Source organism: Lemur catta, chromosome 3, assembly GCF_020740605.2.
Source record: "Lemur catta isolate mLemCat1 chromosome 3, mLemCat1.pri, whole genome shotgun sequence".
NCBI lineage: Eukaryota > Metazoa > Chordata > Mammalia > Primates > Lemuridae > Lemur > Lemur catta.
The window spans coordinates 72,860,391-72,875,436 of NC_059130.1; the positions used below are offsets into that span (position 1 = coordinate 72,860,391).

The following is a 15,046-nucleotide window of genomic DNA, read 5'->3' on the forward strand; positions in this document are numbered from 1 at the left end:
AATGAAATTGATTGTTACTGAATTATATTATTTAGAAGATACTGAAAGGTAACAAAACTTGAGGGGATTAAGTTTCGCAAAGAGTATTGGAAAAGGCTTAAAGAAGGCAGGTGAGCTTGTAGAATGAAAAGAGCATGCTCAAAGCATGGTGTCTTGCTGGTGGACAGAATGTACTTCACAAAACTCACATTGCTACCAGACTAAGCATTTCTAAAATCCAAATCTGGCTGTACATAAAATTCTTCACTGGCTTTATGCTATCTTTACTATCAATCCCACACTGCTGAGCTGGCACACAAGCCTCTGCCAAGGCTCCACTCTCCTCTGAGACCACACCTACATAAGCGCCTTATCTTCCATGCCTGTGTGCCTTTGCAGTTCTTGTTTCTTCTCCTGAACTATCTTGCCTGCTCACCTTTCCTGAATTACTTTCCCTCATCATCTTCAACTAAACTCAAGGATGAGCCTCATAGAAGATTTTCCCTCTATCCCTGTTACAGGTCGAATGGTGTCCCCCGAACTTCATGTGCTACGTCCTAACCCCTAGTACTTTAGAAAGTGACCTTATCTGGAAATGGAGTAGTTGCAGCTGTACTTAGTTAAGATGAGGTCACTCTGGAGTATACTGCAGTATAACTGGTGTCCTTATAAAAAGAAGGCCTGGGAAAAGACAGATGTGCATAGAAGGAAGATGATATGAAGAGACACAGGGAGACAACTGCCCTCCACAAGCCAAGGAGAGAGTCCTGTAACTCTCAGCCCTCAAAAGGAACCGGCAGCGATCACACCTTGATTTGGGGCTTTTAGCCTCCAGACCTACGAGACAACGAATTTCTGCTGTTTAAGCCACCCAGTCCGTGGTATTTTGTTATGGCAACCCTAGAAAACTCATACAACCCCCTGTCTTTAGCTTCCAGACAAAGGTTAGGAGGCTCTTCTCTGACATCTATAGAACTTAGGGCCCAACTCTGGCACAGATTTATTACAGTTGTTTCCTTACCAATCTCTTGAGGTAGCATGAGCTCTTCATTAGACTATTATTTGTAAAAAAAAAAAAAAAAGACTCTGTGTTTTATTTATACCCAAATACATGACAGAGATTACATGGCAGACACACAATATGTTCTCAGTGAAATTCTCTTTTGTACACATTAATACGTAAACAAGTGAAGCAAAGATGAAAATTTTGTTTGAACTTAAACTCACCAACATGTTGAAAAGGATTTAAAACTATAATTTCAGATGCAGGTAAAAAATGCCCAATAAGAGTATAAAACTAGACACTCTGAAGAACACATGACATCACAGAGGGAATAAAGTCAACAGGGTACTCACACTTTTTCAGGAATAAACAGCCAGGAAAAAAAATGACTACCAGTATCTTTAAGTAACCACACATAGTAACTCTAATAAACTACTTGAACCTAAAAATTTGATCCAAAGAGTTAGATAAAGATTTCAGAAGTGTCTTGCAAAAGTGATATGATGACTTCATATGGAAATGAAGGGTGTTTCTCATTCAGGAGAAGTAGTTCTAATGGAAAAGAGAGGACACTGTACGTGAATGTGGATATCCTAAAGTCACCACGGAAGTAAATTCAAGAACTTCTGAGAGAGGATAAAAATAGAAATTATATTACCTTAGAAAGTACGCTATTAACCACTAGATCATGTGAAATATATCTGGGTGATACTTTACTAATGAACATTATTACACTGGCATAGAGACAAGAAATAGGAGTAATGAAAGAACTATTTAGACATTTTGGTCACATAATTCGGCTTAATCGGACTTTCACTATTTAAAATTCTATTTGTTATTTTTTTCAGAATATAAAAGTAACAGATATTAATTATCAAGAATTTGAAAAATATAGAAAAGTATAAATAAGAGAAGAAAATTCACAGTACTCTTGTCTTCTGGAAATACAGCACTAGTACCACAGTGATATATTTCCTATCATTCTCCCTCTGAGGTTGCACGCCAAATATACACACACACACCAATACACACGCACATCATTAAGATTAAATGTATTGTTTTGTGTCATGCTTTTTGATTTAGCATTATACTGTGAACATTTTCTCATATCATTAAATATTCCTTGAAAAATACTTTTTGAAGACTATGAAATATTCTGCCATGAATACGTCTACTAATTTATTTGGCCAGTCTTCTTCCCATACTAGGAATTTATATACATTTACCATTTTTTCAAATTATAATTAATACTTTGATAAACAACCTTAAATATAAACTCTTGTGCATTTACTAGGTAAAAAATCATTTCAACACTTTTATGCTTCTTGGTAAATACTGCAAAACTGCTCAGTTATTTTATAATTGATATTCTCGGAGTATTGTACATGAATGTTCATTTTCTTTTACCATTGCCAGCAGATATTATCAGTTTATTTTCAATTTTTGTCAGTTTGGTGGAGCCAAGTGTAATTTAAGCTGTTTTTTTTTTTTTTTAATTTTACTCCAATTTGAAAGCAGTCACTGTTTATTCACTGACCAGATTACAGAAATAATCATGGTAGATACCTTAGTTCATTCTTCTAATAAGCCTGTTGATCTGGTCTTCCCTGTTGCCTGCATCTCCACCTTCTACAAAATGGGTTGTCTTTTTCTTCATTCCACTTGAAGGGCCACAGGAAGTAATTTGCTTCTTTGAAGCATTTTCCAACAGCACAGATCTCATGAATCAGATCCTCCATGCAGATGATGTCATATTTACCAAGAAATTGAGCAAAGTGTTATCTATCAATGCAATTCCTTCTTATTGATTTTGCCATAACCATGCTTGCAGATTAGTTCATTTACTGACTTTACGTTTGGGCACCCCCATGCAATATATGGTTCCACAGTCCTCAGCATGTTAGTTGGAGCCTTGTTGAGCTTAACAAAGGATCCATTGAAGATCTGGCGAAGGCAAAGACGCCGCAACATCTGTCAGACCTTTGGGCTCACACCACTGATGACTCTGATCCTTATGACAAATGACAATCTATAGGGTAGGTACAGGTACCTAGAAGTTGCCAGCTTTTCTTGCCATCCTAGCCATTTGCATCTCAGTTCTGTATATCTGTCTATATTCCTATAATGCTTAGCTTTTTCACAGATAAGCTTCCTCCTTGTCTTTTGAAGCATCTTGTGGGCAAACTTCTTTCTCAGGCACTTGATCTTCATTCAGCTGTGCGAAATTCCTTTGCTTTTTCTTAAGGGTTTCTGGCACAGCAGGAACCTTCTTTTTCTTCTCTTTGACACTCTCTGTGATTCCAGCCAGAAAAGAGCTAAGCTGCTTTAAATCTATCTCTTTATTTGTTCTGCCTTTGATTATGCTTATAAAATCAGTTTATTGATGAACTCAATGGAGTACAAATAAGAAACACTTTATTTTCACCAATCACTGCCTTTAAATATCATTTCTGGGAATTCCCTTCTCACCTGCTGAACAAGATCATCTGCTAATCCCATAACTTCCTATTTTAGTTATAGGAACAGTCTCATTTTGATAAGTAGGATAATTCTCAGGTATAGTCCCAGCACAGTGTGTGAATAATCCAGACATTTTTGGAAGTTTACTACTGGCCATGACTTTTGAGCAGGTGGATCCATTATAAGAGAACCATGTAAATGATCAAATAAAGGGTGCATCTTTATATATGGAAGACAAATAGAATTTATAGCATTTTACCATGTCACCTCGCATTTGGTTGTGTGTTTTCACACACATTTCACACACGCATTTGGTTAAGTGTATTTACAATAGCATGAATAAATGGGGAGAAAAATATTAGTAAGGTTTTGTTTTCCATTGTCTCTAATGCACCCTTTTCAAATGGAAATGTTTCTATTGAGTGAGCTTGGAATTTTGCACTAAGCCTTAGATCAAGAATATTTATGTTTCTTACTGACACAGAATGCTACAGACCAAATAATTCTTTTAGTAATATAAATTCAATTGTTTCACTTTTTTTCATGAACCCAGTTAGAACTCAATCCATCTCCAGCAATTGTACTGAGATTAACATATGAATGTAGTCAGGGCAAATCTTCTTTCCATTTCACATTTTCTAGACATATGGAGAACATAACAAGGTACAGAAATGAACATTAAAGGAGACAAAATACACCTGGTTTCTCATTAAGTAGCAACAACTATTTTCCTAGACTGGCTCTGAACCAAAAGCCAAATCTAATCTGAGCAGACAAGTAACATAATTTCATCATTCTCCTGGGCCATCTACTTAGTTTTTAAGGATAGTAGAAAAAAAATTATTAAATGAGTTTATATGCACTGTGCTTGTGTGTGTATAAATTCATGTGTTGAGAGCATGCTGTATTGAAACAGGGGAAAACATGGACACTTTGGAATAAGTGATTATGCTAGATAACTCAGCCATCTCTTTATCTTCATAGATTAAATATTCCATTTATATTTTAAAAATGTATTTTCCCCAACCATAGTAAAGAGAATATATTTAGTAGAATAATTTGTTTGCTTGTCTCAGAGTTATCATGAGTATTGGTGGGCTGTTTTGTAGAGATTATAATAGATTTAATTGAGTAGGGCATAGTAATTGAAGGGTATTTTATCGTTTTTTAGAAATTTTCTGCTTTTAAAAAGAAGTATAGTAAATACATACAATCATACAATCTCAATATCAGAGTAACAGAGAAAAGATTTTTTTCTTGTTAAAAGTTTATATTTCAGGTAAGTCTCACAAAATTGTTGTCCTCAATGAATTTCTCCCCCTCTACAGACTCATTCATTATTGTGTTAGTTTTCCTTTAAACTTACAACATTGTTTAACACATGCTTTCATTATTTTCTTCCCCAAATCTGACTTTCTTAAGGCACTTCCATCTTTCAGTTGCTACTCCTCCATCTCCTGCATTAAAACTTTGGAAGCATCATTTACTGTGTATTTTCTATCATTTTTTCACTTTCAATATCACAAATAAGTCAGATTTTTAAATTTGGCTTCTCCTCATTGTAACATTGCTGTAATGTTTAATCATGTTGCCTTTTTTCTCTTGCTTTGACTTCTTAAATAGTTTTCTAATTGGCTTCCTCATCGCCTACCCTAGAAATGCTGTCAACTTCTTCCCACCTAACACACATCCACAATGCGTTTGCGTTCTTCCATGCTTTGGCAAATGATTTTCTATGCCAGGAATGATCTTCATTGTTTTCTTAACTTGGAGAAATCTTAATCATCCATCTTTAAGACATTCCAAATGTCACTCCCTCTGCAAATCTTTTCCAACTTCCTCAGGATGTAAGTTATTCTATTCTTGTGCTCTCAGAGCACTTTCTAACATTTATTATGGTAAACTGTCAAGCTCTATCTGAGGACTTATACTGACCCTAACCTGCTCATTCCTGACCAAGACAGACAATTCCAGAATTATTTACTTTGAAAGTATCCATCCTTAGCCAGCTGATGATGTGGATTTCTTTTTAAGTTTCTCCAGAAAGAAATGGCCAAGCATGTTTGTGCTTTATCAGATATTACATATGGGTGACTTCTAAATAATGAATCATCTTTCTCATTAAATGTCTTCTATAGTAACATCTATGTTCTAAATAACATCCAGGTAGGTTATAATAAAAATGACCAGACACCAACTCTGTTTTCTTTAACAATAGAATATCTTACTATTCTTAGTAAATCTATGGCTCAGAAATATTTTTCTGCCATGGGTACAAAAAAGTACATAAAAATGAAAAAAATTACTTGTCATTTATACTTTACAATTATGCTCTGTAAACAGTAAAGGCATGTTTGATAAAGTTAAAGGTACTAATATAATTACATTTTCAGTCACAAAAATTCAAAATAATGAAGGTCTATGGAATGTCTCTATGAAATAATAGTCATCCTATTTTTCTACTTTAATCTGAGAATGGTTGAACATACTAATGCAGAATTTGGTAAGCATTGTTAAATAAGCAAGTCTCATATCGCCAATTATTCAGAGCTGGTTGCTGAGATATCTCACAGTATTTATACACATGACCCTCCCTCACATACATGCATAAATATTTTGTAATGACTAATCTGAAGATACTAAACACACCCAAAATAAAATATATGAGTATATAAAATTACTATTGGTTTGAAAATCTTTTCACTGAAAATATACTATGTTACTTAGTTATAATTTGTATAAAGGAGCTTATGTATACTTATAAGTATATATTAAGAAACCAGAAAATTTGCATTCTAATCTTGATTCTGATACAAACCAATGAGTGTCCTAAATGATAGACAAAATAATGGTTTTTGACTGGAATTGTTCATATTTTTACCAAAAGTAATACTTATGACTCTAATTATCTCATATACCTGGCTCTGCTTTATTCAGTTTAGAATCTGTATGGATTTTAGAATGCTTTCCTTCTGAGTTTTTATGTTATATAACTAGCATAAACACACACATATAATTTTTATGTTTCTGTTCTTGTTCTTTTAAAATCACGTTCAAATCTTGATCAGTTTTTTAAATCTTAGAACCACTTTCTGAATAATTTGTATTGGCTTAAACAAGATGAAAGTGCATCTTGAAATGTGCTGAGGGTTCTAAGTTGGGGGGAAGGATCTGATCAGATTTGCATTTGCATCTTGCTGCTTTGTGGAGAAGAGTTTGAAGAAGGTTAGGAAACCAATCAGGAGGCTCCTGAAGAAGTTGCAGGCAGAAGGCGGTAGAGAAGAAAGGAGTGAACATAGTAAAAAATTAAGTAAATAAATAACTAAATTATGGTTACAATCAGCAAGACTTAGTGATGGCTGGTCTTGGTTGGTAAATCTTTTCTAGCTCATTCCTATATTGATTACCTTTGGAGACTAGTAGAATTGGGTTATTATTTCTTCCATCTCTTCCTCATGCCTGTCTCTGTTCTCTATTTCTATGGCTAATCATTGCTAAATGTCTGCTTCTACCACTGGTTCTCATCTACACTGCATTTTGGAGGTTTCTACCTTCCCTGCTAGTCTCTAACATCTTTTTGTGGTCCACGATTCTTTTCTTCTCTTTTGGTTTCCTATCTTTTTCCTGCTCTTACTCAATCCATCACCTCTTAGGTTACATGTCACCTTCTCTGCGAAGTTTTCCTGGATTATAGAGTTGACAGATATAGCAAACAAACAAAAAAGCAAAAACAATCAAATAACAAAAAACTCAGGATTCCCAATTAAATTTAAATTTCAGATAAACAATGGATACTATAAGTATGCCCCAGGCAATATTTGGGACTGTAGTCCCCAACCCTTGGGCTGAGGACCAGGCCTCAAAGCTTCCCCCTCCACCACCATCCATGGAAGTTGAGTGAATGAAGCTTCATCTGCATTTATAGCCTCATAGCTGCTGCCCTCCTCCCCATCACTCACTTCACGGCCTGAGCACTCTCCCCCTTCCTCCCCAATTCCCCCACCCCGAGTCTATCAAGTCCATGGAAAAGTTATCTTCCATGAAACCAATCTCTGGTCCCAAAAAGGATTTGGGACACATCTATACTAAAAATTTTTCTGTTTTTTGTTTTTTTTTTGAAATTCAAATGTAACTGGTCATTCTATATTTAATCTGGCAGGACTAGATTGGGAGCCCCTGCTAAATACTCCTGCACAGTTCAGAGAACTCAGCACTTTCCAGTTCATGCAGTATAATTGTTGAAATGACTCCCTTCTCCACTAACCTATAGAATAACATCCACATTTGCCTTTTATCACTGTAGCTCTTCCAGTGTCTAGTGCAGTGTCTAGCATATAGTGGATACTTAATAAATATTTGTTGTCTAAATTTATGAACGAACACTTCTACTAGTCTACTCTGTTTTGGGCATTGGCAATTGTTATGGACTGAATTAAGCTCCGCCCTCCCCCGCCCCGCCCCCTGCAAATTCCTATGTTAAGGCCCTAACTCCCAGTGTGACTGTATTTGAAGATAGGGGCTTTATAGAGCTAAGTAAGGTTAAATGAGGTCATAAAAATGGGGCCCCAATCCAAAATGACTGATGTCCTAACAAGTAGAGGAAGGGACACCAGGGATGAGTGTGTACAGAGAAAAGGCCATGTGAGGAGACAGTGAGAAGGGAGCCATCTGTAAGCCGCAGAGAGAAGCCTCAGGAGAAGGCAACCTGATGGCACCTTGATCTTAGACTTTCAGCCCTTAAAACTATGAGAAAATAACTTTCTGTTGTTTAACCCATCCAGTCTGTGGTTTGTTGTGGCAGCCCTGGCAGACTCTTCCAGCCATCCTTGGTCTGTACAGCCATCATAAATGTACTCCTTTCCTTCTATTTAGAAAACTGACCAATCCTACAGAAGAGCCTCTAACCTCTCATCTCCTGTTAATTTTCTCCATTTGGTTGCTCTCTGCATTAGAGCCCTTTTTCTGATGCTGCTCACATCTGTGAACACTGGGTGGTTATAAAACCAGATTCTGACTAACAGATGACAAGGGCATTCTTTTTTAACTGTAAACTTTTCAAGTGAATTCAGTTTGCCTAATGATAATTCTTTATATAATAGCATAAACCAGCAGCCAGTTTCTTCTCTGGGGATTGATATCTTGAAAATTCAGATTTATAGCCACCATTGGACACAAATTAAACTTGTTTTTGGCAAAATATGACTTTATATCTTTAATCACTAGCTCCTCATTAAATTAAATGAGATGTAAATTACCTGGCACAATTAACTAGTAAATTGTCCAGTTAACCAGTAAATAGCCCACTTCTCCTTTGATAATAAAAATGTAAATACCATTCAAAGCAATGGAAAAAAATGAACACAAAGGCCTACAGTCAAATCAATTAACTTTCTCAAAGTGTACTCCCAATCTTATTACAATCTTGTGCTCTTTGATGTTGTATCCATTCTGAGACTGTACAGTTTAAATCATTCTATAGCTGTTAAGCAGGCTTGGCAGTAGAAATATGGCCTCAAGCCGTTCTGATCCTTGGTGGATGGGAAGCATTTCTTCTTCTATATTCCTGGGCTGACAGCGGACATGGTGAAAGCCCCATGGCTGTCCCCCTCTATGACTAATACCTTTAATTATTGCGCTTACTTTCCTTACCTTGGCCTGCCTTTAGCTAGCCCCCAAGAAAATCAGGAAAAACTATATGATTTATATTATATTTACTAGCTAGTGACTGTCCCTCTATCTTTCCTTTTCCAAATCAAAGAAGAATGGATATATGAAAAAAGGCAACTTGATTTTCTTTCTCTATGTCCTTTATACATAAAGTCAACCTAATCTTAACATTGTTTCTTCCTGTCAGCATCATTTCACCTCTGGTTACCATAGTGACCAGCTACCACTATCTTGCTTTTAGACAAGCCTCTCAAATCCTTTTTATTGTTCAGTTCAGGAATTTTATATTATACCTAGTAACCTAAAAGCTGCTATTTTTGACATAATGATAGTCTGATTTTCCTCTCTAAGGGATTTCTCACTTGGCCATCTTTTTCTAAGTCCTGTTTGTTTCCAAGCTATTAAGAGTCCTTCAAAACCTTGCTCCTGCCTATCTACTTTTTTTTTGAGTCTCCAGGGTCCATTTAAGTTTTTTCCTTCTCACGCTGCCAAGACTCAAATTTGTAATTCCCGATAGTTTCTTAAGTGAAGCAGTTTAGCTCTTTCTGTGTCTTATTTCTCTCACATAAGCTACCTCTTGGGGGTGGGGGGTAGGGGGGCTTGCCTTTGCAACTAACAGATCCACCAGTGTGTTGTTTTTGAATAAAAATAGCCTTTCTTTTTCCCTCTCTCAAAGGGGTATTATTCAATCTCCCTAAGCAACTGGTTCAAACAGCAGCCCACTGATAAACTAACACTGTGTATAATAAGAAAAACACATAAAGGCATTTTTTTTAAAGGGTAGGAGTTTTGTTTTGAAGAGTTCTACTTTTCGATTTTATAAGATATTTGATGAAGTGAAAAATAGAAAAACACAGAGAGAAATAAAATCTTGCAGAAAAATATTTTAAAAAGATATTTGTATCCTTTTCAGAGGTCTTATAAAATGCTGAATTGCAGATCAGCACCCACTCTGGTACAGTTAAAGCAGGATGGTGAGCAAGAAAGACCATGGCCTATGAAGGGATAAGATCAGGGTTCAAATACCAGTTCTACCAATTACTAGCTCTATCATTCTAGTTACCTTCCCAATAAAATAGCAATATTCCCTCCTAAATAGGACTGATTGAAGTAATCAATGTAACATTCCTTATTAGAACTCAGTACATTTTTCTTTTCCTGTGGTCTCAGTAAGACGTAGATGGCCCTCCTTAAGAGATTCAGCCCCTTATTTGGCATTCGATATGGTTTTCAGTAAACCCAGACGAATATATGTCACCCTCTGGGATAAAATTAAGGCAGTTTCTGTCAAAAAAAAAAAAAAATCAGATTCGCTGTTGGATCAGTGCAATAGAGCTCACAATAAAACTCCCTAGGGTAAAGTTGTGAAATAAATGTAGACCAAAGTCCATACTTCCCCTTCCATCCTGTCTTAAAAAAGCAAAAGAGTGAATTCCAGGCTTAGTATTTATTAAAAGACTCTTAGCTTCTTAGTCTTTAATCTAAAACTCCAGTATGAGACTGTGGGTGAGTTCCAGGATGTGGGGGCTAATCAAAGAAATGACATGACCACCAGATGGCAGTATTGCACAACGAGCTTTATTAGGACTCACTTGGACAGGTTTGCAAGAGTCTCCCACTGGGAGACCTTCCAAACACTATAGCAGGGACCACTACACAGAAGGGGCCTAGGGCAAGGGAACTCTGGGAAAGAGGGCAATCGGACAGGAGGCTTATACGTCTAGATGATGTTGCTCAGCAGCCAAGTGGGGAGTCTCTGGGTCATAAAGCTACAAGGGGTAGCAGCCCTTTGAGGTCTTTTGTAGCCATAGGGTGCGTCCTGTCTATGGTTAGCAGATGGCTGGTGAAGATTTGTGGCACAAGCGAAGCAGCAAGACTCTAAGTAGCTAAAACTATGACTATTTGAGCAACATGTAAAGCACTTAGATGTGTAAGAATTTGAGTTTGGCACTGGCAGGCTTTGAGAAAAGTAAACAACATAAAGACCAATACAAAAAGGTCGTCTTTAACTCCTTTATATAAAAGACTCCTACTTTCACAACCTTCAAATCAATTCCAAGACTGATAATATGAAAGGCAAGGTCAAGATGATGATGGCGATAATAATCGTTATGGCTACATCAATCAGATGAGGCCTACTGTGGGTCTTACATTAAGGACGAAGAGCAGGCAGCTTTGTCCCCTTTGTACAGATATAGCAATGAAGTCCCAAAGCCGTGAATGAATCCATATTCAAATAGTGATGGTTTTACTTTAAAATATATATATTTATCCACTACACACACAAGAATGGACATTCACATTAAAGTTAATGAAAATTTTCCATAACTTTCCAGATAGAAATTTTTATCTCTCAGATATTTTGTTCCTCTGAAAGAGAATCATTATTTAACTTATTCACAAACACTGATGAAATATTTTTGAAAACTGCCTTTTGCTGATCTAAAATATCTCATTGTCTTTGAAATACTATTGGATTGTGTTAAAATATGAAGAAAACATTAAGTAATTTTTATTTGTGTAAAACACTAAAAATAGAAAAGTAGTAATTACAAATGAAGTTCTTTGGTTTCTCTTTAAGAGGTAAAGATACAGCAAAGTGACTTAGCAATGCTGAAATATTAAACATCCTAGATTATGTTACTGAATAAATCAATAATTTTCTATTCTTAGTGTATCAGTAAGAAAAAGTAATCAAGTCTCATGGGCATTTACAAAGCAAGCTGAATAACGCTTCTGCAGTGTTTAATCTCACAAATTTAAAATGCCATTTTTGGAAAGAGAAAATTGTGAAGTAATTAATTTCAACATGTTATGGTGAGACGTGCAGAAAAGCATCAAAATCATTATTTAAAAATAATGATAGAACATTGCTAATATTACTAAATGTATGCATCTTCCCCAATGGCATAATTTTGAACATTTTTACCAGCCAAAGTGTGCTAGTTTTGCAATCACATTTCTATTGCTTTCATTGAATTTTTAAAAATTATTGAATTAAAAATGAACCCATGAGTCTATAGTGATAAGGGTGAGGTAGGGAGAGAGAGGCAGAGACAGAGAGACAGAGAGAGACAGAGAGAATGATAGAGAGATTGAAAAGGAAGCTTCTTGAAAGAATGCTAATACAACATAGAAAAATGAATAGACTATGTTCCTTTTGCAATCTTTAATGGAATTCAGACAAGAATCATCAATGGATGCTGTAACTATTGGGTAAAAATGTTGTTGGGAGTCAGGATATTCACATACTTTCAAAACCCACACATTATTTATTTATCTATTATAATTATTTACTAATTACATGGAAGGAAACATACAGTGGAGGAATTTAGCATCAACTCAATTAGTGGTCAAATTTAGTATCACCAATTGTAGTACAAATTGATATTGTATGTCTTCTGATGTGATAAAATAAGAATCATACAACATGAGCAATCTAGTAGTTTTGCCCAAATGGATAACCTAAATATAATAATGAGGAAATGATTAACAAATCCAGTATATGGGACCTTTTAAAAGATGATTGGCCAAGAGTTTTTTAAAAAGTCAATATTATGCAAAAGAAATATGTTGAAGAAATTCAGAGACACTATTATAGATTAAGAGAAGAAAGGGACAAAATGACCAAATGTAATGCATAAATGTTGATTGGATTAGAAACAAAACAGTCATAAATTTCATTTGGGAGACATTTGGGGAAATTTAAATGTGGACTACATAGTGAATTATGTTAAGTAATTATTATAAATTTTCTTAGGCCTGTTGTGGTTATAAAAGAGACTGTCCTTAATTTAGAAGAGGTAAAAGTGTCATAATGTCTGCAACTTAGATTAAGATAATATGACTAAAGGTTGACAATTGTTGAATCTAGGTAAAGAATATGTGAATACTCCTTTTTCTATTTTTAATACTTTTTTATAGGTCTGAAAATCTAGAAAATATTTTATTATTCTTATATGCTTCTTTGTATATTGTCATTGGATAAGCATGCTATTTATCCACATGACTTTAAAAAATTATTTTTCAGTCATTTTGTCTATAGTTCACTAAAACTGGAGTAAAAAATGTCTCCAGCATAAAATCAAATTAGCAATAGGCATAGGAAACAAAGAGAATAGGAAGTGAAGAGTTCAAAACTGTTATTCAGAAATTTTACTTGAATAGTAATTCTACCCTTGAAAATCTACCTAGAATTAACTGTGTACAAAAGTCAGGCATGATTGCTTATAAAAGCAAAGAAAACTTAGAAGAGCTCAAAATGTAGCCAGAGAGGGTTGGTTAAATAAATACAGAATGCACTTATAATGAAATACTATGCAGCTATTAAAATGATGTTATAGGTGAATACTCTGGCTCATGTTGCTCTCTTTCATTCAGTAATAATATTCATGTAAAATCCACACACTGAATTAGTATTTTTAATTCAAAATTGATTGTTTTTAATGATAAAATCTTTATCATATATTGCTAAAAGCAAAAAAATCTCAACAAATTTCACATTGAGAATTATTCTTTCTCATAGGGGTGTGTGTGTGTGTGTGTGTGTGTGTGTGTGTGTGTGTATGTGTGTGTGTGTTCAGATAGAGGTACCTGAATTTTTTTTTTTTTTTTGAGACAAGGTCTCAGTATGTCACTCAAGCTGGACTTCAGTAGTGTGATCATAGCTCACTGGAGCCTTGAATTTCTGGGCTCAAGCAATCCTCCTGCCTCAGCCTCCCAAGTAGCTGGGACTACAGGCACATGCCACCACACCTGGCTGATTTTTTTTTTTTTTTTTTTTTGTAGAGATGGGGTCTTGCTATGTTTCCCAGGCTAAACTCCTGGCCTCAAGCAATTCTCCCACCTTGGACTCCCAAAGTGCTAGGATTATAGGCATGAAGCTCTACACCCAGAGGTAACTGAAGTTTAATAGGGGTTATCCCCAATGGCTTATAGATACTTTAAATTTTCTTTATTTTAACTATATGTATTTTCTAACTTTTTGACAATGACCGTTTTGCTTAATAATAAGATTAAAAATTAATATAAAACAAAAAAAGTTAAACAGGAGCTTGGATTCTTGATAAATACATGTGACACTCCCAACTTTAGTCCTCTGCTATTTATGCCACTTTTATGTGCAGCTCCAACTTTTGCAATGTTTCTTATTACAAACAAGAGCACCATCTCATCAATTCAAACTTTTATTTATGATCACCTAAAAATGACCGTAGGGTTAGTTAGGAGAAAACTAACCCCAGCTAAGTTGCTTGATGGTAGATAAGTACAATTAACCATAGCAGGAAAACATGATAAACTGATTTCTAAGATGGAAAACTTCTCCTACAGAGGCATAAATCTGATACAGTAAAGCCAAATGCCTTTGGGAAAAAAATGACATTTTTAGCAAAGATGTTGTTTCTCTGCATAAAAATAGACGCAGTATTGAGAAACAAGTAGAAAAGATTTTTAGTGCTAGCAAAGAAAGGTTTTGATAGTTTTAAGAAGAGCAATGTTGGGCATGACATGAAACATCGTAATTCAGGGGAAACCTGAAAGCACAGTAGAGGAGGCTCCAATTTACAATAAAAATTTTTACTATTCTTCAGAAATTGAAAGTCCTTTATAGCTAACATAGATGAATCAGGTACTCAGTTAATCCAAATAAGAAAACATGAGTTGAAAATAACAAATAATCAAATCATGTTATTATCCTTGTGTCCTGGACAACTTAAAATTACTTCGCTGACTTAATTTTACACTCTCTTCTCTGTCCCTCAGTGAATAATGTACCATTTCATAGAATCTGAAGAAAGTCATGTTCACAGAGAAGTGGAACAAGGACCAATTATAAGCTTAATTGCATGTCTAACAGGGAACATCAAGTATCATCAGGAATCTTGCCAGAATTCCATTAAAGAGCTTTGGATTAAGAGTCCAGAGAACTAAATTCTA

General features: G+C 35.3%; 1 protein-coding gene and 1 pseudogene across 3 annotated transcripts in view; both read right to left on the reverse strand.

Annotated features, from left to right (window-relative positions):
* The window catches only part of LRRC7 (leucine rich repeat containing 7), a 496,095-nt gene that overhangs the window by 327,228 nt on the left and 153,821 nt on the right, over positions 1–15,046 (reverse strand). The window lies entirely within an intron of this gene.
* Positions 2,547–3,193, reverse strand: LOC123635527 (annotated as a pseudogene).